Genomic DNA, 25,780 nt, shown 5'->3' with positions numbered 1-25,780 from the left:
TTAGCAAGTTTGGGGACATGCCGGACATGTGGTGAGCTCAAACGTCAGTCCGAGATGTTATACCCGCTTCTGCCTGCCAAGTGGTATCATTGTTTTATTGAATATATTTAATTAATAAGAATTCAGAAATCAACCGAAAAACAAGGTTACATTGTCGAGAGTGGGTTTGGTTTTACACCGTATTTAGTAACATTTCAGTAACATCAAGGAAGGGGACACACATTAAATTGAGATTCATATATACACGAGGGCAGTCTACCCTGTGCCTTCACCGTGAAGGCCTTCGCCATTAGGCTATGGGATTTTCCCTTCACATTAAAGTAATGTGACAGGTAATTTATTGATTTATGTATTGTGCACTGGAGTTTAATATTCTCCAGTTTCACCCGATAGTCACCATTCCCTCAATCCGGGTTGGAATTGATCTTCAGCAACCCATGCTTGTCATAAGAGGGACTAACGAGATCGGGTGGTCAGGTTGACTGACTTGGTTGACACATGTCATCGGTTCCCAGTTGAGTAGATCGATGCTCATGCTGCTGATCGCTGGATTGTCTGGTCCAGACTCGGAATATTTACAAACAAGTCGCTGTATAGCTTGAATACCGCCGAGCGCGGCGTTAAACAGTAAACAACCAAAATCATTGCCTCAATCATAACATCCGAATTTAACGACTTCACGATAGAAGTAACCGTCTACGATACACTTCAAATTGGACTTTGCTTCCACATGAAACTAAAACACAATGATATCAATGAAACACTGTCCAAACAAATTCGGAACCCAACCAACCCATTCGCCATTACCATGACGTCATGCCTCGCGACCAACAACCGTGAAAAGTTTCGGTTGGCAGAGGTTACACGCCATCTGAGACAGATTGCTGCCAGCAATACACATGTCAACAAAATATCAGCTGGAAATCACGATCATTGTTTTCATAAAATATTTCTCTCTGACAAAGAGGATGAAATGTTTAAATATGTGAATACAGACATCAAGATTCAAACAAACGTCATTTTTCAACGGACACTAGCAAGATGAACCCCCCAACGATTCACTTAGATATGCATCCAATTGGTCGCCGGAATGTCTATAACACTAGCTTCAGCCTACACAATCAAATTAGTTCAGAACTAAGAAGTTTGATGTTATAATATGGTCAGTATCAACAAACTGTCACGATAATCACCGTGAAACTAAAGCTATGTATAAAGGCATGCTCTATAAACAGATGAATACGTTGGTAGTAGAAACCGGCTCCATACCATCCTAGTCAGGAAAAAAAGTGATTCAAATTCGCATTATGAAAAGTAAACATAAGATTAACAGAAGGCCTTTGAGGTGATGTCTTTGTAAACTGCAACTCATTATGGGCACGGATAATACATAACGGCCACTTAACAAACCAAACACAAAAATGGTTAGCAGCTAATGTGTTACATTCAATGTGATTATGTCAGGAGTACCGCTCCACGTCACTAGGCAACATACAAGCAATAACATTTTAATGCAAATTGTGAGAGTGGCAGATTCTACCAGCAGAGCAGGAGATGCTTACCATTTTCGTTGATTTTGAGGGACTCATATTCTACATTTTCACGATATTTTGGCATATTACTGAAATCCGTTTCAGCAGAAAATCGAGAAAGATTATTCTCTAGTGTTGATGTTTAGTGAGTCAGTGAGTGAGTTTAGTTTTACGCCGTTTTTGGTAATATTCCAGCAATATCACGGCGGGGGACGCAAGAAATGGGCTTCACACATTGTACCATGTGGGGATTCGAACCCGGGTCTTCGGTGTGACGAGCGGACGCTTTAACCACTAGGCTACCTCACCGCCCCTTTTGACGTTTCATGTTTACATGAACGTGACCATACAGACGCATTAGGAAACCAAAGTTTTCACTGAAAACGACATAACGGGTTTTTTTCCTTGCTGTTAGTGACTTCCTTCGTAATTACCACAATGGTCATCTTGCACCTGGGACGGTTTGTTCCACTCAAAGACCTTCAAGTTCTAGTATCAATCATGTCTCAAATAAGTGGTCAGATTAAAGAGGCTCATCAAGTGTCATTTCCTGGGATCCTGTTGCCAAGGCAATGTAATCCGGAATTATTGAAATTGAAATGCAGTTAACATTCGTGACTCAAAACACTTCATGAGATATGGACCACAAATCCTTATGTCTTTGAATGATATTTAGAATTGATAATTTATAGATTTCATTTTCGTTCTTATGAGAAACACGTTCATATGCTCACTCCTCCATCACGTGGACTGGCTGACTGACTGACTGAGTTTTGGTTTTACGCCGCTTTTAGCAATATTCCAGCAACATCACGGCGGGGGACACCAGAAATGAGCTTCACCATCACGTGGATCCATGAGTGAGTGAGTGAGTTTAATTTTACGCCGCACTCAGCAATGTTACAGCTATATGGCGGCGGTCTGTAAATAATCGAATTTGGACCAGACAATCCAGTGAGCAACAGCATGAGCATCGTTCTACGCAAGTGAGATACGATGTCAACCAAGTCAGCGAGCCTGACCACCCGATCGCCTCTTACGACAAACATGGGTTACTGAAGGCTAATTCCACCCCGGATCTTCACGGGTCGTGGATCCATGACATGATGTAAGGAGCATAGTAATAAGAAAACAACAATGGATCAAAGGAACAAAGGAGGTTTGATGTTTTTTCAGGGGGGGAGAGAGAGAGAAGTATCTTGCGCCTTTCGTAACCCATGCTTGTAAGAAGAGAGTAACTGGATCGGGTGATCGGTTTCATGGTCGGAAATAAATACAGGGTTAAGACTTCACAACGTCCACACCATAGACTCTAGTACTGAACAAGTCTCCCTGTTTAAGAGTATCTAGCGTCTTATAAAGCGTCTTAAAACCATGTTGAATAATCTCTAATACAGCCACAAACCCTATTTCACCTCGCTTTAGTTTGTAAAAGGAAAACAAATAGTATGACAGGTATTTGGGCGGATCGCTGAAATCAGTGATGACACCAGGTGTTCGTCCACAGACTCAACCAATCATACACTTGTCATCAAAATACATGCTTTTGTCAACACAACGCCAAAACGTCCTGAAAAGGTCATTGCATAGTATAGCACCGTGAATATCAAACAGCATTTCTGGAATGCTTTTCAGGCAACAAACACATACTTTAAATTATGAGAGTGGTGTGTGTTCTCGTTAAGACAGGACATGCTCTTCATTTTCATTAACTCATAGTTGTTGGCAATATGCATCTTTCAGAGAAATAGAATGTAGATGCATTCATGTACATACGCAATGTGGGGTAGCCCAGTGGTTAAAACGTTTGTTCGTGAAGCCCAAATACTCGGGTTCGATTCCCAACATGGGTACAATGTGTGAACCAATATTGGTGTCCTCCGTCTTGACAATTGCTGGAATATTGCTAAAAGCGGCGTAAAATTAAACTCGCTCACCTACGCAGTTGAGCAACGCAGACACAAGAATCTGGAAGTGATGGTATTGATCGACATGAGGTCACATGGATTGGGACGCACTTTCTTGAGAACATATACAAAATAACCTTGGTGTTTGTCATCGCAAAAACTATTCATATTAAGATTGATGCTTCGATGTGTGTATAGTAACATTAGTTATAAAAATATTATTAGAATTCTGACTAGACGAATACTGTATATTACAGAGAGTCCAGAATTCAGCCGCAAGATTGATCAGTAGAACAAAGAAAATTGACCACATTACCCCTGTCATGAAAAATCTCCATTGGCTCCCAATCAAATTCAGAATCCAATACAAAGTATTGCTTCTTGTTTTTAAATGCATCCATGGACTGGCTCCAGGGTATCTTTCACAGCTTGTAAAACCCTATGTGCCAACCCGATCTCTTCGCTCCAGTGACCAATCTCTTCTGCAAATTCAATGTACAAGAACAAAGTCTTTTGGTGACCGAGCATTCTCTTCAAATGGTGCAAAACTCTGGAAAAATGTACCACAAGAACTTCGATCACTGACTGAACTTGCATCTTTCAAAAGCCAGTTAAAGACTCATCTTTTTACCAAAGCTTACCTTTAGCTCCAGCGTGGACTCAGAGCGCCTTTGGGCGATTACATCGGATTCTGGCGCTATAGAAGTATTTGTATGTATGTATGTATGTATGTATGTGTGTGTGTGTGTGTGTGTGTGTGTGTGTGTGTGTGTGTGTGTGTGTGTGTGTGTGTGTGTGTGTGTGTGTGTGTGTGTGTGTGTGTGTGTGTGTGAGAGTGTGTGTGTGTGTGTGTGTATGTATGTATGTATGTACATCCATAATCTAAAGAGAAACTGAAGATGGTAAAACAACAAAATTAACATATATGAGTATGAATATAAGTCATAGTAAATGTAAATCAAATCAGTTTCTTGATACAAAATTTGGACGTTGGAGAAAAAGTAACAAAACTAAAATGGACATGTGTACGGGCATGTTAGTTTTTTTCACAAAATGTTTAACTTCACAATATGAATATATATGTACATTGTGTCAAATATGTTCATCATAAACCTGCCATATAGCTTACATACATAGTGTGTGCGCGTGTGTGTATGTATTCACGTTTATATATATTACAAATCGGTTTTGAGTGACTCAAATCAAAATCGTACTACTGGCGCTACCAATGACATTGAGTCAAGTGCCCCTTTAAGTGTCAGATGTGAGAACAGCAGCCATTTGGATAGTGTGCCGACGTGGGTCTTGTTGTTTCAACTTAAACAATTTAAAAAAAGATAATTTACAGGCCTTAAATCACAAAAAACGTAGGTTTTTAACAGCGCCGGTAATTATAATGATATTAAAAACTCTTATTGCGTTCTTTACTACACTAGCCAACATTTCTTGTCGTAAACGGATCTGCTTCTTAAGGCGGAATCACTTACTTCCACGCGTGCCAGAGCAATCGCCGGTAATTGATGCATACGCGAAAATAATTGATGGGTAAACAAGCCCTTTATCAAATGGAAACAGTTTGAGTTCTCTTCGACAACGCCACCGTGTACGATTCGTCAGCAGCGTGGACGGCGGTGATAGTTAGCTGGTGTAGAACGGATCAAATTTTCTTCCTTCATATTTCGACGGAACATGACTTATCCACTGGGAAATCAATCTTCGTAAAGAAAACACTGTCAGAATTTCACTTGATGCATTACTCCCCGGCCGTGCCGTGGGTATGAATTCTCTGAGATGAATCATGATTTTAAGAGATTTTTGAGTTTAAATACGTTACGCGCGTATCTCTCCAAATATATACGAGGGATTATTTCATCTTTCTTCAAAACACACGTTTTGTTTTTGCTGACAAACAGACCCGTGATACGTGAGTGTAAATGAAACAAAAAATAATACACCCCAAAACATACGCGAGATTAAACATGTTTTCGATTTAAGACACAATGCTTCTGAAAAAAATGACATGTCCTCGTTAATGATATTTGAAAGTTGAAAAGTTTGGAAAAGTTTCCATCCATCAAACTGAGTTTTTGAAAAAAATATTTCTTGCAGTGATCAAAGTGCAAATCCAAATAAGACTGACAGGTTAATATAACCTCCTACTTCATCCTGAGTTATATCCAACGGTGTCATCCCCGGTATCATAATACCGTCCCTGAAAGTTATCATGACACCTACATGTACATCCAATCTAATTAAAATCATGTCTCTTATTCCTATACGATGCCTCGCTGCGTGCTTATCTCGCACTGACGGGGCTTATGGCTACTAACGACTTGGCGGGGGCCTATTTTTGTAGGCTGGTATTGCACATGTCTAAACAATGTATTCAATTTGGTTCTCCGTATTGCAAGAGTCTGTTTTATAGCAGCCCGATTCCAACAATATTCCAGCTGTATGAACTGTAAACAATCGAGTCTGGACCAGACAATCCAGTGATCAACATCAGTACCATCGAACCCATTGTATTTTCCAGTGATTGGCATCATGAGCACCGATCTTCGCAGCACGATTCCAACAATATTCCAGCTGTATGACGGCTGTCCGTAAATAATCGAGTCTGGTCCAGACAATCCAGTGATCAACATCGTTACCATCGATCCCATTGGATACTCTAGTGATTGGCATCGTGAGCACCGATCTTCGCAGCACGATTCCAACAATATTCCAACTATACGAACTGTAAACAATCGAGTCTGGACCAGACAATCCAGTGATCAAAGGCATTAGCATCGGTTTACGTAATTAGGATACGATGACATTTGTCAACCAAGCCAGCGAGCATGACCACCCGATCCCTTTAGACAATCCAGTGATTGGCATCGTGAGCACCGATCTACTCACCGATATGAAATTAACAGTTTAGAAAAATCTGAGATTGGGTATATTTTCCGAAGAGTAATTTATTGAAAATAAAGAAACCGTTCTTGAATCACAAAGAAAATATCATTTTGTGTACAATGAGATACTTTAGGTACGTCTTATCCATTTCAAATATAATCGGCTGTGTCAAAATACAACTCCTCGAAAGAAAATTATAACATATGTGTAAATTATGGGTGGTGCGTCCAAACGTTTGCACTAAACAGATAAACGGGTTTCGTTCCTTGGCGAGATCGTGTACAAGCATGTACTGGAGGAACTCTCTGGTGCCTTGACTGGTGACCGTGCGAGCTATGACAGTTACTAATAGCTGTGTGTGCGCGATAGAAAGTCTACTAAAACAAATTGACTCTTACTGGACTGGGGCATTTCTACAACTAATGTAATAGTACCACCACCGAGTTTGTCAGTATACCGGGATACCAATAATTTGATTTCATCTTGACTCAGGGCAATAGTCTCCGCTGAACTAAATCTGTTCTTGTTCAGCATCAGGAATGGCGTGTATCTGGAAATGTTAAACGCTGGGCAGTATTACTTCAGTATCTGTGTACTGTTTATGTGTGTACAGGGTTTCTAAACTAACGTCCAAAAAGAAACTTAGCAGATGATTTGAAGCTCAATAGCGAAATGACAGGGAGATTACTCACTAATGACTAATATGCATGCCGCTAGATAATACAGATATGATTACTCCATCCAATGAATTTCTTTCTTGACAACCGTTGAAGTATATTTTCTGACAGACGGGACGCAGCAATTGACCCTCTGTTCTCTTGCGTTAAAGTTAAAGTCAAGATGATCACTGAGATTAAACCGATGTGTCGAGTCAAAGGTCTCAATTTCTTCCTCGCCGATCTCAACCTATCATAGCTGTTAGTACTTGTCAATTCGCGTCAATCAAATTCATCTCTCAAAATGATAAAACAACCAATCTTGGTAAAAAGTTCCTACTTAAAGCTCCTAGGGAACTATCAGAGGTGTTTGCGCTGATTCAATATTCTTGGAAACGCCAGAGAACGATTACGCTCCGAAGCGGAAAGGAAATCCAGAAGATGTGAGATCATCGGTCGGAGCACAGAAAACGTGTCAAGACGTGTTTTCCTACTAAAGAGCATCGACACATAATATTTGTCTATCGAGGCGCACTCCTTAAGGGTTAACCCATTATGCTCTGGAACATACTGGATTCTTAATGAGGCGGCACTCCGTAAGGGTTAACCCATTATGCTCTGGAACATACTGGATTCTTATAGAGGCGGCACTCCGTAAGGGTTAACCCATTATGCTCTGGAACATACTGGATTCTTATAGAGGCGGCACTCCGTAAGGGTTGTTAACCCATTATGCTCTGGAATATACTGTATTCTAAAGCTCCTAGGGAACTATCTGGAGGTGTTTGCGCTGATTCAATATTCTTGGAAACGCCAGAGAACGATTACGCTCCGAAGCGGAAAGGAAATCAGATGATGTGAGATCATCGGTTGGAACACAGAAAACGTGTCAAGACGTGTATCGAGGCGCACTCCTTAGGGTTAACCCATTATGCTCTGGAACATACTGGATTCTTAATGAGGCGGCACTCCGTAAGGGTTAACCCATTATGCTCTGGAACATACTGGATTCTTATAGAGGCGGCACTCCGTAAGGGTTAACCCATTATGCTCTGGAACATACTGGATTCTTATAGAGGCGGCACTCCGTAAGGGTTAACCCATTATGCTCTGGAATAAACTGTATTCTTATAGAGGCGGCACTCCGTAAGGGTTAACCCATTATGCTCTGGAATATACTGTATTCTTATAGAGGCGGCACTCCGTAAGGGTTAACCCATTATGCTCTGGAATATACTGTATTCTTATAGAGGCGGCACTCCGTAAGGGTTAACCCATTATACTCTGGAACATACTGGATTCTTACAGAGGCGGCACTCTGTAAGGGTTAACCCATTATGCTCTGGAACATACTGGATTCTTATAGAGGCGGCACTCCGAAAGGGTTAACCCATTATGCTCTGGAACATACTGGATTCTTATAGAGGCGGCACTCTGTAAGGGTTAACCCATTATACTCTGGAACATACTGGATTCTTACAGAGGCGGCACTCTGTAAGGGTTAACCCATTATGCTCTGGAATATACTGTATTCTTATAGAGGCGGCACTCCGTAAGGGTTAACCCATTATACTCTGGAACATACTGGATTCTTACAGAGGCGGCACTGAGATTAAACCGATGTGTCGAGTCAAAGGTCTCAATTTCTTCCTCGCCGATCTCAACCTATCATAGCTGTTAGTACTTGTCAATTCGCGTCAATCAAATTCATCTCTCAAAATGATAAAACAACCAATCTTGGTAAAAAGTTCCTACTTAAAGCTCCTAGGGAACTATCAGAGGTGTTTGCGCTGATTCAATATTCTTGGAAACGCCAGAGAACGATTACGCTCCGAAGCGGAAAGGAAATCCAGAAGATGCGAGTTGTTCATCATCGGTCGGAGCACAGAAAACGTGTCAAGACGTGTTTTCCTACTAAAGAGCATCGACACATAATATTTGTCTATCGAGGCGCACTCCTTAAGGGTTAACCCATTATGCTCTGGAATATACTGTATTCTTAATGAGGCGGCACTCCGTAAGGGTTAACCCATTATGCTCTGGAATATACTGTATTCTTATAGAGGCGGCACTCCGTAAGGGTTAACCCATTATGCTCTGGAACATACTGGATTCTTACAGAGGCGGCACTCTGTAAGGGTTAACCCATTATGCTCTGGAACATACTGGATTCTTATAGAGGCGGCACTCTGTAAGGGTTAACCCATTATGTTCTGGAACATACTGGATTCTTATAGAGGCGGCACTCTGTAAGGGTTAACCCATTATGCTCTGGAACATACTGGATTCTTACAGAGGCGGCACTCTGTAAGGGTTAACCCATCATGCTCTGGAACATACTGGATTCTTATAGAGGCGGCACTCTGTAAGGGTTAACCCATTATGCACTGGAACATACTGGATTCTTACAGAGGCGGCACTCTGTAAGGGTTAACCCATCATGCTCTGGAACATACTGATTTCTTATAGAGGCGGCACTCTGTAAGGGTTAACCCATTATGCACTGGAACATACTGGATTCTAATACGTACTGTGCACATAAAGGGAAGTTTCTGTATATCAGCTAACATGTTTGTTTAAGTGCTTGGATTATTGTACAGTATGTTTTCAAGTGTAGCAGGGGGATTTGCCATTCTGCGTACAGCGCCATTTCGGTAGCAGTTTTAAAACACCATGTTACGGTGAAATACCTAATTGACGCATGGGTTTGTTTGACTTAGTTGGTTATTTGGTTTGTTGCAACAATATTGCAGCAAAATGGCGGCGGTCCGTAATAATCGAGTCTGGACCAGGCAATCCAGTGACTAACACAATGAACATCAATCTACGTAACTGGGAACCGATCCCGTCAGTCGCCTCTTACGACAAGCATGGGTTCCTGAAGGCTAATTCTAACCCGAAATTTTACGGGTCGCTTGACTTAGCACCTGTTTTATATGTTAAAGTATTTACTTTCTCATAGAGAGAGAGAGAGAGAGAGAGAGAGAGAGAGAGAGAGAGAGAGAGAGAGAGAGAGAGAGAGCATGCAGAATGAATCAACACAGTTAGATCGGGACAAAGTAACGTGCATGCATCACGAACCTGGATGTGTGTCATTTGGGATTCGACAAACAATATTACCGGGCTATCAAGATGCAGTTCCAGTTACCAATCGTGCATCCACTTTTATTCCGTAAAATTTGCAAGTATGTTCACCAAGGAAAATAATCGTAAATAGATTCTTACTACTTTTAATCTATATTTATAAGTTGATTCATAGTGCGCCACCGGTCATGCTGACCTTTATGATCGTAGAAAGATGTTCAAGCAAAATTAATGATTTTAGCCGGGATTAGGCACGTGCCTTATAACAAACTAACTTTCAAACGAGTTCCACTTAAGTATGTGAGCAATCAAGGTAATTTTGAAATCAATTTCTGATCGCAATTACGTTCCATATTTAGCGTCATCGGAAAGCAGCTGATGTCACTTTCAAGGACTTTGATTGGCATGAGATATGGAAGTGGTGTAATTACACACATTGGTAAATGCCCTCAGTCCACACACTCAGCCTAAACCTGGCACACTGCTTCGTTATATGCAATTGTGAAATACACGAGAATATTTGATACAAAAATATCTGGAAAACGTAAGGACTATACACTGCTATAAACATTGTTTGGGGACCTTTGTTTTTTTTTATATATTTTTTTTGAGGCGTGAATAGCTGGAAAATTGCTATTGTGGAGTTAAAGGTCACATGCAACCAAAAAATCAAACATAATTAAAACACAATTATCACTTATTCATGACATATAATATACATTGCTGGTTATGAAAAAACATATAAACAAAATTATAAGCGTACAATCGCAAATCAAAAGTGCAATATTGTGTACTTGGGTTTACTTCCCAAGAAACGAAGCAGCCGGGATACCGAACCCAGTCAGAGCGGGTGGGTGTGCACTCAAGTGTAACGGCTGGTTCATTTGCAAACGCTCTCACGGCTCATTGGTGTGTGTATATATAGAGATGTTGGGTTTTGTAAATACATGCTCATGTTTTGTGTATAACATTTTGCAATCAACAGACATCATAACATGTCATGTGTTCAAGTATCACACCTGCCTGCCTGTGTAATTACATAATGTGACAGAGACCGAACTCGGGCCATAAATCAATGCGTTTTGTTTATGGTGTATAGCCTGATAGGTGTTAAGTTCAAATTGCATGTGGTCAGTGATCGCAGTTGTGTATTGAATATTGTCATTAGCAGACAGGCAGGCAGACACACAGGTGTCAATAAAACAAGACATTGAGTTTTGTCTGTGACAACGACATATCTATATCACAGTTAGAAATTCTGTCAACGCTAAATAATGACATTGCTTTTAAGTATCGAACAGAGAAAGTGACTCGGTAAGAAGAACGTGTGGTGAAATAGACAAATGAAATTATATAAACAGTTTATTTACTGTCATAACATATAAAAAGCTCGCGCCTGTGAGATATCAACAAAACATTAGGAAAATAGCTCACACCAAAGCCTTCACCGAGTATTCACCGGACAGCCCGCTTCCAAGTTGCGCAAGCTTATTTCACTGCGCATGTGCTATGAGCGCAGCCCAGCTGTTGAAACCAGTTTTCCCCAGAAAAGTCGGGGGAAAATTAGTGAATCGTTTGAACTCCGATTTCGCGCGGTTTTTCTCATCGTGTTATTTTTCAATTTTATAAGTTGAATTTGCATTTTTGATGATTTGTTTCGGTAAGTCCATACCGAAAGGTATCAGAATCTGCAAAGTTGTGTTTTACGTTGTATGTGACCTTTAAGCAATATGTACTCACTCACTCACTATGTTTTGTGCGAATTTATCAGCGGGCCTGACCACCCGATCCCGTTAGTCACCTCTTACGACAAGCATGGGCTGCTTAAGGCCCCGCTCTTCACGGATCGTATTATTTAACATTAAACTTACGAGAACAGTATCGCTGGAATCGCCTTGAGAATTGAGATCAAGGACTGACGACAAATTCACGGGTAATTTCAGGACAGAAGATAAATCTCAAAACACCCCAAGAACTTTACATCGACATCACTCCGCAAATATAATATCTACTGCAATCCAAGAGGTATTTGTGAATCAGATCTAGTGCCATGTACAAACATCTCCCCACCTCCATGTACACACCAACTGTTGTTTTTCTGCCTAATCGAAAAAAACCCTCCATGATCAATGCGTATCAGCTGATATGCCACGCGGCATTGATTTCATTGTAAATGCATTCTAGATCAAAGGAAATACACAACGACAGGAGCGCCAACTAGGAGGCTGAAATAGACAACATCAGAATGACAGTTATCCGTGATCAAAGTGACTGGGTGTAATTTGTCAATATCTCTACCTTCCACACACACCCATATACAAGTCGAAAACCGTGGACAACGGGTCCTTCGTCAAACTCATGGAATGTAATAGACACGCGTCACTGTCAGTCGATTTCATTTCCAAAGCTATTTAGTGTCCTTTTCTCGGAACGATGCGTCTGTAGATAGCGGCGTTGTAATTTGCATCCTGTGGTGACAATACATAATTGTCGATTAATGGCAGTTCCGAGCAATGACAGAATACACACTCCGGAAAGTGGCGATTGTTTTTCCGAGTAAATCGGTATTATCTTTCTTCGACGAGGACCTGAAGTGATTGCACTGTCTTGTATATTTTAAAGACACCGTCAATGTACAGCGGTCGTCGGATGTTGACGATGTGGTTGACATCGATTATCCCAGAACACGCATTCCATTGATTTGAGTTAAGTGAATTTAAGGCCGAGAAAAAGAGTGTTTTCAGCCGGCGTACTTTCTATGATAAAGATGATTGCATCGTGCATATTGCCTCGACTAGTGAAGCGTTTCCAAAGCTGACCTAAATACTGTAGAAGGCAGAGCGTTTTCCTGAAGTTTTGTGCCCTAATCAAATTTAACGTTGCCCCCAACGGCTCGAGGCTACCTATGGTGCATTAAGGCGTAATAGGAGGTTTAACATTATTTAGAATCGGCCGACTGTGTGGACGTTTTTGTTCACACAGAACAGGCATGAAAGTAGAAACGTTGTGTTATGGTCATTACGAGGGATGACCGTTGGGGTAGCTTTGTGGTTAAAGCGCTTTTTCGACACTGAAGCCCAGGGATCGATTTCCCGCACGAGGAAACATCAGACTGTTAGCATGCTGGTTTTTAGGTTTTAGGTTTATTTAGTTTATGTATTCCAAAATGACAGGGAGTCGCATGACGAGGCTTTTGTGCACATGAACATTTACAGAAAAGGAGGAGTGTCAAATAAATAAATATTTTGTAAATCGTCATGGAAGATCTTCTAAACTGTTGTATAGTAACTCTGACAATAAGCTGAATTAGCCATCAGAATCCATTCATACCCACGTCCACTCAAATCAATATTTTAAAACAGATCTGTTCACGCAGACCCGTGAAGATCCGGGTTAGATTGGTCTTCAGCAACCCATGCTTGTCGTAAGAGGCGACTAACAGGATCGGGTGGTCAGGCTCGCTGACTTGGTTGACACATGTCATCTTATCCCAACTGCGGAGATCGATGCTCATGATGTTGATAATTAGGTTGTTTGTTCCAAACTCGAATATTTACAGACTGTCGCCATACAGATGGAATATAACTGAGTGCGGTGGTACACAACGAACAAACAAACAAACAAACCCTTTCTTGTCTCAACAACGATGTATTAGCACTGAGGGCCAGGTGAGCTACGTGTAAACACGTTTACTGACGACAAAGTCTGTATCACCCTAGAGATTGAACTGGCAATGCCAAGTACCAAATATGCTTCCCAAAAAATATAAATTTTCGTCGAATCGACATAACAATTTTATTGAAACAACTCCCGCACAATCAATATCAATTGACTTCATTATTCACGGATATCACTTTTCTCCCTGTACGGATGAAGATTCTCAGAATTCTGGCATTGTGGAATGGTTTTCTGGCATTCTTTTGTATTAATATTAATTTAGTAGTCATTTGGGTTTCTCGGTCTGTGTCCGTGCTGTGAATGTGCACACGGTATCTCCCCTCATCATCCGCTGGTGCCAGCATGACAAGATGTTCATCATTCTTGGAAAAACATTCTTTAAACACAAACACGATTTTGGTATGGTAATGTGACGTTTGGGTATATGTAGATGAATTTCTAGTAGCCGTTTATCACAATTTATTTGTCCGCTGATAAGGAAATATGTCGACATTCGTTAGGGACCGATGACAAAAAAGTTCCTGGAATTCTGGTGGAGTTAGGTTTCACTCCAGTGGGTTCCGATGACGTCAATAACAGCCAACTGCCAAATCTTATATAGTTGTTCACAAGACTGAATGTGACTGCGTTTTCAGAGTGTCATGAAGGTGGGTCGGTGGGTCGGTGAGTCGATGAGTCGATGGGTCGGTGAGTCGGTGGGTCGGTGGGTCGGTGAGTCGATTGGTTTATTAGTCGGTGAGTCGGTGGGTCGGTGGGTCGATGAGTCGGTGGGTCGATGGGTTGATGGGTTGGTTGGTCGGTTGGTCGGTTGGTCGGTGGGTCGGTGAGTCGATGAGTTGATGGGTTGGTGGGTCGAGTCGGTGGGTCGGTGATTCGGTGGGTTGGTCGGTCGGTGGGTCGGTGAGTCGGTGAGTCGGTCGGTTGGTCGGTCAGCCAGACAGCCAGTGTAAGAATGTTCGAATAAGTGAGTTCTGTTTTACGCCGCCGTGAACCGTATTCCTGTTATATCAATAGCTTCTAGTTATATCAATATGTAAGTCCAACGTGATGCAGGTTTAGGCTTTTTAGCAAAAACGAAACCAACGACCAAGGGTAGAATTCTATAAAATAGAATTCTATAGCTTCATAATGGGATCCCACCAGGATTCGAACCCTCGATCGCGGGTTTCCGGCAGCAGTTTGTGCCGCGTTGTGTGACCGATGGACGCAACACTGGACAGAAGATTGTGGCACCCAAAAGACCTGCGACCCATGTCTGTCCGACGGTTGACCGAACATGACGAGTACCCGCAATAATCGCCTAACCACATGTTCACTCAGTGTAATACACACATATGCCAGACAGTATATGTACATGTATGTATATTAACATTTTATGGAAATGTCTTGCCGAGGTAGGAACCAGTTATTCATACAAATGTTTTTTCGTCGCAGTAGAAACTGCTGATGCAAGTATTTTGCCCATAATTCCCCGTATCAGCTGTATTTGTAATGACGTTCTGTAAATGCTCTGTCGCAGTGGAAAACAGCTGTTTTACATTATTAACAAGATTTGGAAAAATTCAATATAGAATTTCAGTTTTTGAATATCTGAATTCATGAACAATTAAATCGAAATTGTCACTTTTTGCTTTAAGGCCTGAAACACGCCAGAATAGGAGACAAATTTATTGCAAAAGGAATATTACAACAACAGATATGGTAGTAGCATTTTGAGATTTTGAGTACATTAACATGCATTTCTGTAATATTCCATAACATCTCTGTTTCGTCACGTCAAGGGGCGGTGGGGTAGCCTAGTGGGTAAAGCGTTCGTCGTCACGCCGAAGGCCCGGGTTCAATTCCCCATATGGATACAATGTGTGAAGCTCATTTCTGGTGTCCCCAATATTGCTGGAATATTGCTAAAACGGCGTAACACCATACTCACTCACTCACTCGTCACGTCAAATACCAGTCGTTATAAAACAAGGTCACGGTTACGTTGACCTTGACCGAATACATGGACTATTTGTTCCTCACCAGCGCGACACAACAAACTGATATTGGCTTATTATTTGATGTAGGATTACTCTGTCGTCTTTACAAACAACAAAGAAATATGCAGTCTATTACGAGTCAGACCTAATAAATGTGACATTATATCAATAGGAATGTTTACTGTTCTTTAACGTAAATCGTACGAGATATCAGAAACGTGACACGGCAGTAACTACGGACAATTTCTAGGATTTCCTCAGAGTGCTTTATGAGGCACACAACTCGTTACAATGTTACTTTCATTGAACGTTATTTTCCAGCATCAAACGCAGATTGGATTTTTTATATGTCCAACAGATTGAAACTCGAGCTCGAAACTCGAAAACCAGAAAGACTTAAACTGGCATATGAAGACGCAAGATTACTTGACTTGGCTTTGAATAGATTGAATGTTGTTTTACAACAACATATTTAGCTTCATAACAGGAAATTACCAAAATTACAGGAAATTATATAACCATAAAAAAAACAATAGTGATATCAAAAACGTTAAAATTCTACTACTCACCTCTTTCAGATATCTCAGAAACGAGTATGAAACTTATCGTGTTAACGTTTGCTAATTTCAAGCGTTTCGTTTGTGGAATTACCACAGTACGGGTGTGGAAATACCGCGATAGTTTGCAGAATTACGTTTGTGTGTTTGTGGACTTACTGCGATTCATATGTGGAATTAAAACTGCACTTTTTATAGAACCACTACGCTACGTGTGAGGAATGAACACGGCACCTTGACCGAATTAAACGTTCTTTTGGAGATATAGCGCTATTCGATTGCGACGAACGAAAACATATCGCAATAAAAAGAGGTGAGTATTTAGGAAACAGTTTACCAAACTTTGTATTTCTGAAGTGTTTATTCATGTGATATCCTATTTCAGGGTGTGCAACAGCTTCGTTTTAAAGGAATAACTCAAAATATCATTGAATCAATATTTGCGATACCGGCTTTTCCTCCCTGTTGAATACATAAATTCCCTCAAGTGATCGATCGGTTGAAATGGAAACACAATGATTTAATTTTATGGTTGTATCAATATTGTTTCAATACGTATATACACTGATGGCATTGTGTTACTGCTTTGTTTTACAAACACAATCGGACGATATTACATTAGATACATAAACACATGTATGAACGTGCAAACAAATACCTGCTTGCATTAAAAATAATCTGATGTCATATGGTAAATTTGTCATTTGGACCCGATCCCACAAGTGCCACATCAGAAGAAATACAGAGTAACATACAATAATGTTGTATTCCCCTCACAGGTGACACGACAAAAAGTGTGACGTCACAACATTTTATCAGGATGTTATCTCGTATGACACACGGTGGTTTAAATCATTAAGTCAAACATTTCTACTGACCAACCGTAGATGTAATTGACCGTGATTTTGAAAGTGTATAATTCATATTAATATCTCGTTAGTGAAACAGTTTTTTTGAAAATGAAACACAAGTTGTAAGAACAGCGTGATGTTCAGCGTCCTTTCTTGAGGGGATGGCACGACAACTATCCCCAACAGGAAACAGAAGAGTCTATCTGTCACTACTCCGAGTAGTTGTCATCAGAGCACTAGTTGACAGTAAACCATGAGTTGCCTTCACGAAAACACGACACGACATATAATATGCTATGCTTATTAAAGAAAATACATACTGATAGCAAATGACGAGAGACAGAAAATGCAATACACAGTTAATGAAACAGTGTACATACCTAACCATAATAGCACCACGTCACTCTTTTAAATTATGTTTATTATCAATTATGATAATTGTTATGTATTGAAGTGAAATAATAAACACTGCTACCACAACGGTCATTAAATATACAATGATGTAACAGCGTGTATTAATAAATTCCACTACCAGCAATTATTGTTATCATAATTATCATTGTATCAAAATACAATTATAATTAACAATCAATTCAAGAGTTATCATATCACATTTGGTGGTGCGTTTAAACACTGTTTTCACAATGACGCATGTCGATTTCAGAATGTACATTTCACAAAATGTACATTGCATACCTAAGACGACCCTTTCACTTGGCTGAGTGACACTCCAGGACAAACTTTACCACGATCTCAAGAGATAGAGACTTCTGACCCTTGTAATACAATATTGCCTGGTAGCAGATCTATGTCTCTTGCCGAGACAAAGCAGGGCATCTTCACATTAAGAGGACATTAAAAAGCATAATGTCATACATTTGTGTGTTTTTATATGAAATAGACGTGTCACCTACCTCCCCGCTTCTCCAAGTTTGGGCGACACATGACTCCGAGTATCAAAAACAAATCCTCAAACTGGTCGATATCTTCATTCTGGTTGCGCCTTTCTCCAGAAACCGGTTTCCGTGTCTAACGGAAAAGTATTTAAACCTCAAACTTAAACAACGTTTACCTAAACGCTATGTTCTGTTTGCGAGTGTGTATCTATATGAAACAGACCCGCCGTCTACCTGTCTGCTACTTCCAGTTTGGGCGAAACATGAATTCCAGTTTCAAGCACAAGTCTTCAAAGTGGTCGATATCTATATTCTGGTATCGCCGTTCTCAAGAAACCGGTTTCAGTTTCTAACTGGAAACTCATTTACATGCGTCAGTTAGACACGGTTCATCTCAACGCTATCTTCTGATTGCGGTGTACCGGTTACGTCACAATCGATCCTACATGCATATTTGTGTTCTGTCTTCGTGGTATTAACATTGCGGTGGAAATGAAGGGATTAAGAGATTAGTGGTGATGGATTTACTAACTAATGTATAATCTCCCTATCAATATTAGCAGGATAATAAGAATAGAAGTCAATAAATGTGATAATGTTTCGGCGGCCTGTGTTTATCGTTTGATGAGATTGGTTCAGAGAGAAAAGAATATTCATGATGTCACTTAAAACATGGATTTCTGCATGGACGAGAGGTAGGCGGGTGTTTAACGGCTTCAGTCCTGCTTACACTTCGGAGCCGACACGACGGTCCGAGAAGTCGAAACGGGTTGAATTAGGGTCCTAATGTTGATACATGTACATTCATTTACACCTAAACATCTCAGACAATGCTACCAGGTGGCCAATGTTGTTTCTCATATCTTATAGGTGTAGGTGCACAAGAAAACTAAAGAATGTTAAGTTTAGTGAGTTTGAATCACTTTTTAGAACTCTTAAGCACTGAGCTGAGGTGAGGTGAAATTGGGTTTAACGTCGTGCTTGAGAATATTTCGCTCATATGACGACGTGCATGTGTGTGTATGTGTATGTGTGGCTGCGTGTACTAGCCCAGACAGCTGGTTTTATAGTGCTAGCCCACTGAGATAGCATGCCGCAGTGAAGCATGAATTCTCCACTCAGACACATTATACTGACTCCGAGTCGACCAGTCCTTGTTGTACCCATTAATGCCGAGCGCCAGGCAGGGACCAACAAGTACCATATTTTAACGTCGTTTGGTATGACGCGGCCGGGGATCCAACCCGCGGCCTTCCGCTCTCCGGGCAGACGCTCTAACCACTACACCACGGAGGCGGTCTCTTAAGCACTGATATGATAGTGAATTAGTATAAGCATACATAATCAGGGCGAATTGGGATTCAAAACAACGATATATCGGGGCAAGGGACGCAACTCTGCAGAGACAATTACGACGTTTGAGACGAGTATTTTTTACCTTCAATGTGATGTTCAGTTCCATGTACTTGAGTTTGGGTACATCGTTTTCATCATTATCATTATTCACCTTATTATGGTCACATATATGGTACAATTCTGGTGTTGCCCGCCGTGATATAGATGACATATTGCTAAAGAGGTGTCAAAGATCACTCACTCACTCACTCACTCACATTCGGCGAGGACCTTGACACCATTCGTATCATGTCTCCTAAACATGAACAAAGAGTTACGATGATCTGATGTTATGTACCGCTTTGAGCGCAGTCAGATAGACGTGTAAGATAACGTAAGGCTAGATCGTGTTCAAGATTTGTTCCACTTGTAGAGGTACGTGCATGCGATTAGTACAACACGATTACCCCACTCCTACCCAGTATCCCAGCCGACCAGTCCTCGGTTTCTCCCTGAGCCTCAGCCAGGGTAACAAAAAGTTCCATCAATTTACGCCTTTTGGTATGGTGCTTGTAACAAACGCACCGCCCTTTCTCTCCGGACAACGATCTATCTACTCGCGATGGAGGTTAGTTTGGGCGATGAGAGTAACTCTTAACAGGGTCTATTGACTGTCGTAGCACCAGGTAACACGGAATCAGACAAACAAGTGGCCGACAGTATGAACGTTCATAACACTCAGGTTGTGATCTCAGGTCAAAGCGTCTTGTAGACGTCATATGGAATGTCCTGACGGCTTATACCAGTAATTTCGAATGTACGTGTTAATCTGTCCTGTGAATCCTTCCATGTTACCATATGTCCACGACAGATTGATTACAGTAATATGAGCACCGTTGGAATCACAAATTCCGCACCACAACGGTCTCTGTCGTTGATCACATGTCATTTAGTCATGCATTCATTTGTTTGAGAACCCGTCGGACGCGAACATGCGACCTATCGGATTGTGAGCCCGTCAGCTAGCCGACTGAGCTACGTCTTCACCGGTATTCAAGCTTTAAATGTGTCTTCACATGTCTTGACGTTACGGAAATGAACGGCAATGGTCAAATAGGTCATGCGGTAACAATGTGTCTCGTGATTTTAATCGTAAACAATTTACGAATGATCCCGATGCCGTTTGTCCCACTCGTCCTATTCAGTAATCTACACGATGCCGTGTGGTGTGGAATTAGCCGATATGGCGCGAAGTGAAAACGGCTACAGACGTTAGGCGTCAGACGCCGAATGCACGGTATAAATCATCGGGTGATTTCGTGACAGAAAAGTGTTTTGGGGAACAATGTAAGGATAATGTGGATCATGGAAGGAGGAAGTCATGAACATGAAAGTTATTACATGCATTATGTTCGCTGTCATCAATATAGTTATTTACTACTACTCGTCATTTCCAATTTCGGTACAAGTGTTCGTTATATCCGAAGTTGAGTATTTGTGGAATGATCTCGCGACAAAGATCACTTGTGAGAAATTTCACATAGAAGTAGTTATCATTAACACATTAGCATACAATTTGTGATAAATGTTTGAACATAGCGTCAACAACAAGCAAAGCTTGGCGGTCATCACGAATGGAATACCTGTCAAACTCGAACCCGGATCTTCGTCACCACTAATCAACGCATAAACCACAGAGCCACCTCTCCACTCAATTAAGAATCGGACTTAATGGACCTAATTGTGTGTGTTCAATGGCGTGGTGGGGCTACGACAAATACTCTGGTCATTAAACAAATTTGCTCAGCAATGTGGCTCAGGTTTCCTTTTCACATTTTTCAAGTAAGTTGTCTCGCTCGACCAAAACCGAAATACTACAGCCCATGTGATACCACCGGTGTATGGCGTGACTGTGGTAGAGAGTGGTTTGTTTGCACATCGTAACTTTAATGTATCACACGGTGGTATAGTGCGCGTCTCATAAATCTCGTTGCTTAATACCGCCTCTGTAGTATCAATATACGTGCACCTCTTGGCAACGGTGGAAATTGGTTGGTACATGTGTGCTTTCAATAATGTTGTATACAGCTCAATGTATACAGATTTACAAGCTCCTTTCGCAGAGTTGTGAGTTTACTGTATGTGGTTCGTGTCAGGCAATAAACATATTTGTTTACTACTGGTGTTTGTGTCTGGTGCTGCAGGTATGACACGATTTGCTCCTCTTTTCGCCAACACATGGTGTCACGTCTGTCTCCGCTACCTATAATTGCCAACACTATTTTGTCCTTTATTCTCAATGAATAACTTTGACGGGATATTCTCTGGAATCGGCGTATATATGTTCATAAACATCGACAGAGATGCAAATACAACCTGATCATATCATGCCCCTTCGATCCGCATAGATCACGGTTTTATCCGTAGAAAATAGGAACAATCACGACAGTTGTGAAAGCTTTTTAATTGGAAGCAATTGTGACCTTCGAGTTATCCATGCTTCGAAATAAATGAAAGATTTAACATAGATCAAAGGAATTAAAAAACAGTCTTAAAGGTATACACACATTATGCCAATAAGTTTCAGGGTTTGTTGTAGATCGTTAATTAATTTAACGGGTTAATTGATATGAGACTTGCACCGTCCATGCAGTACTGTCAATATTTGTTTAATCCTTTTGACCGTTTTCTTAAATTTTCAAATTGAACACAATGATTGTATTGAAGATGGTGATTGGCATTCGTTAGAATCGAAAGACTTGAAACTTTATGGAAATCAAACTTTTTTGATGCATCAGTTCCAGAATTCAGAACTAACTCATGCCAAGCTAGACATAGGTGTCCTCTGAAAAATGTTCCCTTATTTCGCGAAAACGTTCCCCAGTGACCTTGACGAGAAAACACCGCTGTCAGAGTGAGAGTGTACCAACACATTAAGTGCTTCTACTGAAACAAGAACACTTTGATGCGAGGCACAAACACGGCGAATAAGCAATGTTTCCAGTTAAATAACTTTCCGAGAACGTTCAAACAACACATTTGATGTTTAAAACAAATTGGACAATATTGGTTTCTCTTCATTCCTTGTTTTCGGCTCACGCCATGGGTTTAACTACTGAGTGATTGTTTCCTTTACTCACTGAATTTGATAAACGCAGTACTTTCAGAGTAATTGAACCCAATACTTGGTCCTGACTCCGATTGTCATATGATTATTGCAGTAAACGCTTGCAACAAAAGTCATGCATTTCAGGCTTCCTAGTAAATAAAACTAAAATTGAAAAAACACGGACACCATATCGGAGATCAAGAAGACCAAATATGGCTTGTTATAAACAATTGTCAAAAATAGAATTGCATGACTTGTACTTTCTAGTCAGTTACCGTAGGTTCCTTCGACTTTTGAGAATACCACAAATACTAGTTTGCCGTGGCCCCGAGAAATCATAGACTCGCATAATGTTATACATGGGATGATTGTCATGCTGATATTTATTTTCGGCTTGCCTTGAGGCTGTTATAATCGATAAAAGCAACACGGTATGTCTTCTAGGACCTGTTCAGAAACACTGCAGTAGAACCCCACTGATTCGTCAACTCCGAAGACAGCGGCGACCACCTAGTTACTTGTGTTGTAACATTAAGACATCTTATCGCTTTTAAAGACAGCTTTGACTCGGCTAAGATATGTTTGTCTAAGACATCGTATTGCTAAGACATCGTCTTGCATAGGCTGCCGGAACGACTGCAATTCTATTCTAGGGTCGGCTGTCCAGATAGTCTAGTGGATACCGCGATTTTGTCTGTCTCACAGTCCCTGAACCCTTCTGTCCCGCCCTTTGTGCTATGCCAAAGTCTAGATTTCGCCAAGTACTGAATCTACTTACTCACTGGGTCCTCTTTTCAATTTAAAAGGAAATACTCACTTCTGTCAAAATAATGTATTATATATACAGAGACAAAGTGTTAGTTTAACTGGAAACCTTCGTCACGCTAGAATTTTAATTTGGTTTGCCCATTGTGCTATTGCTGGGATATTGTAGAAAATGTTGAAAATAAAACTCCCACTGCCAGCAATACAAATCGATTTCAGAAACAGCGCTTCATTCGAAATATATACTATCTAACCTATCTACAATAAAGTGCTCTGGCAAATTCGCAGCAGTAACACCTACTTTGAGGACCATTCGGATTCGTGACATCCGAAATTAAAGGTAATCCGAAATTAAACATCTACACTGAAAATATCCTGACAAATAAACAACATTAACACAAAATCTGCTTTAAAACTTCCATCCTCCTGACGCAGGAGTAACAATATACCCCGAAACGTCGTGTCTCTCAGATTACAGAATTTGGCATCAATAAAATTCCTCCCATAAAATTCAATGATCACAGGAATTCGTTATATCCGAAGTTTATCTACCAGTCATAACCTCGACACAGGGTCCCCCAACAGCCCGGTGCCCTTATCAGCTTCAGCCCGAAGCCCGCTTTGACAGTTTCCGAATACACAGTGAATACTGACCGAACCTTTCTTACCTATGTACCACACCATAGTATGGCTGCCTGGGAACGCAGTCACGCAGAATGCAGGAGGATTGGTCTGCTGCATGGGCCTCAGCGTAAACACATTCGATTATTGATGCAAATATAGCAATTTGTCATTTTAATTATATGTTTCCTAATGACACATGACAGTTATCACCGCCCCGTATGTTCATATTGGATCTCTTTTGACAGGTTCTTAATAAGTTCAATTCAAATCCATTACATTTGATTGAGTGCTGTCTGTATAAAGACATATTAGGCAACATGGCATTTAACTGCAATATGTTTTATATTCTTTTCAACGATTAAAGGCCCAAACAACACGTTATGTTCAACAGTGGACATATTTCTTATCGTTATATAAGCCAGTCGTACTTTTTTAAATCCTCCTTCTAAAAGAGCCGCACCAGGCAATATTTTTCTGTATGGTTCAAAACAAAGCGTCAAGGCTTAGATTAAGTGGATGGTTGATAGAGCGGCTGCATAGTTTATCACGGAAAAAATGCTATAATTTGCATTATTGTTAAGAGTATCTCGGGCCTCTGAAATGAGCTGGCTACTTTTTAACAGGAATGATAGATTAAAGAGTTGAATGGTCTTTGATGTGAGTTTAAACGGGCGTTGAAGGACGCCGACTTCAGTAACATGGGTTTAATACAGACAGGGATATTGTAATGAATGCTGTCTATACAGAAACATACCTGGTTATTGTAGCAGTGATTGGATTAAAGTTGACGTTGCATGCTAATTGCACAGACAAAACTTAAGTACCGTTAAACTAATACAATCTTGTGGTGAAGAAATGGACGTTTCTGTGGCGGATCGATTACTATTATAGGAGGGAGTGTTTGTGTGTGTGTTTGGGGGGGGGAGGGGGTGCGGAGACGGGAGAGGATTCCTTGGATTCATTTCAGCGTCTGAATAAATGCATTTGTCAGTCAATTCTCCAAAATATACACTTTGTCTGCCATAGAGGCCGAATCAACACAGCTCGGTTCGGGACAACCATCGTGCCTAACTGACAATGTTATTGGGTGTAAAACCTGACGCGCAATTAAGATTTTTCAAGTATCTCCTGAAACAAATATCAAAATTATTTTGTGGTATAACGAATCTCATGCCTTTTGGTATACGTTAAACTGGAGACGCGATCTAGTATTGTATGAGTGAGCGGTAAGCGATCCTCGTTCATTGTGAAACGTTGGATGCGCGCTCTTGTATGGGCTAATGAAAGACCGGGAAGCCTTGTCTAATCGTATGAGACCGTGGGGTCTGCACGGCTGTGTTCCAAGCTACAACTGGGCATCCATTCTTATACCTACTTCAGTCGTAGACGTTTGAACTATAACACCCGTAATATAAACTAGACCTAAGACAAGGCTTTCGTGTCTGCTACATCTTTAAGACGCAGTTTAATTTTATAAGCTAGACCTGGGACACGGCTCGTGTATAGACTAGAGCTAAAACAAGTCTTTTAGATCTTATATGCTAGACATAAGACACGGCATTAATATCGGCTACAGCTAGAAGACGCAGTTGGATTTTATAAGCTAGACCTGGGACACAGATCCTGTATAAACTAGAGCTAAAACAAGTCTTTTAGATGTTATATGCTGGACATAAGACACGGCATTAATATCGGCTACAGCTGGAAGACGCAGTTTGATTTTATAAGGTAGACCAAGGACATGGCTCCTGTATAGACTACAGCCAGAGCACGTCTTCCGATGTTACAAACGGGACCTAGGAAATGCTGGAAGACGCACTTAGTTTTATAAGCAAGACCCGGAACATGGCTTGCGTATGAGGTAGCGAAAGTGTACTCGCTCCAGCTATACAAGCTAGGACTAGGATAC

The 25,780-nt window shown here is 40.9% G+C and overlaps 1 protein-coding gene and 1 long non-coding RNA gene across 3 annotated transcripts in view; one reads left to right on the top strand and one right to left on the bottom strand.

Moving 5' to 3' along the window:
- LOC124254735 (atrial natriuretic peptide receptor 1-like) overlaps window positions 1-25,780 on the bottom strand; it is a 733,848-nt gene that overhangs the window by 356,504 nt on the left and 351,564 nt on the right. The gene's annotated exons all lie outside the window — the stretch shown is intronic.
- Window positions 4,012-24,140, top strand: LOC124254739. Its single transcript, XR_006892541.1, has 3 exons — window positions 4,012-4,170; window positions 22,532-22,541; window positions 24,129-24,140. It is a non-coding gene; the product is annotated as an uncharacterized LOC124254739 (long non-coding RNA).

The sequence above is a fragment of the Haliotis rubra genome, unplaced genomic scaffold (genome assembly GCF_003918875.1).
Source record: "Haliotis rubra isolate DU_JTF1 unplaced genomic scaffold, ASM391887v1 Scf58, whole genome shotgun sequence".
NCBI classification, from domain to species: Eukaryota; Metazoa; Mollusca; class Gastropoda; order Lepetellida; family Haliotidae; genus Haliotis; species Haliotis rubra.
The sequence above is the reverse complement of the archived record's forward strand: the minus strand, read 5'-3'. Positions and strand labels throughout refer to the sequence as shown.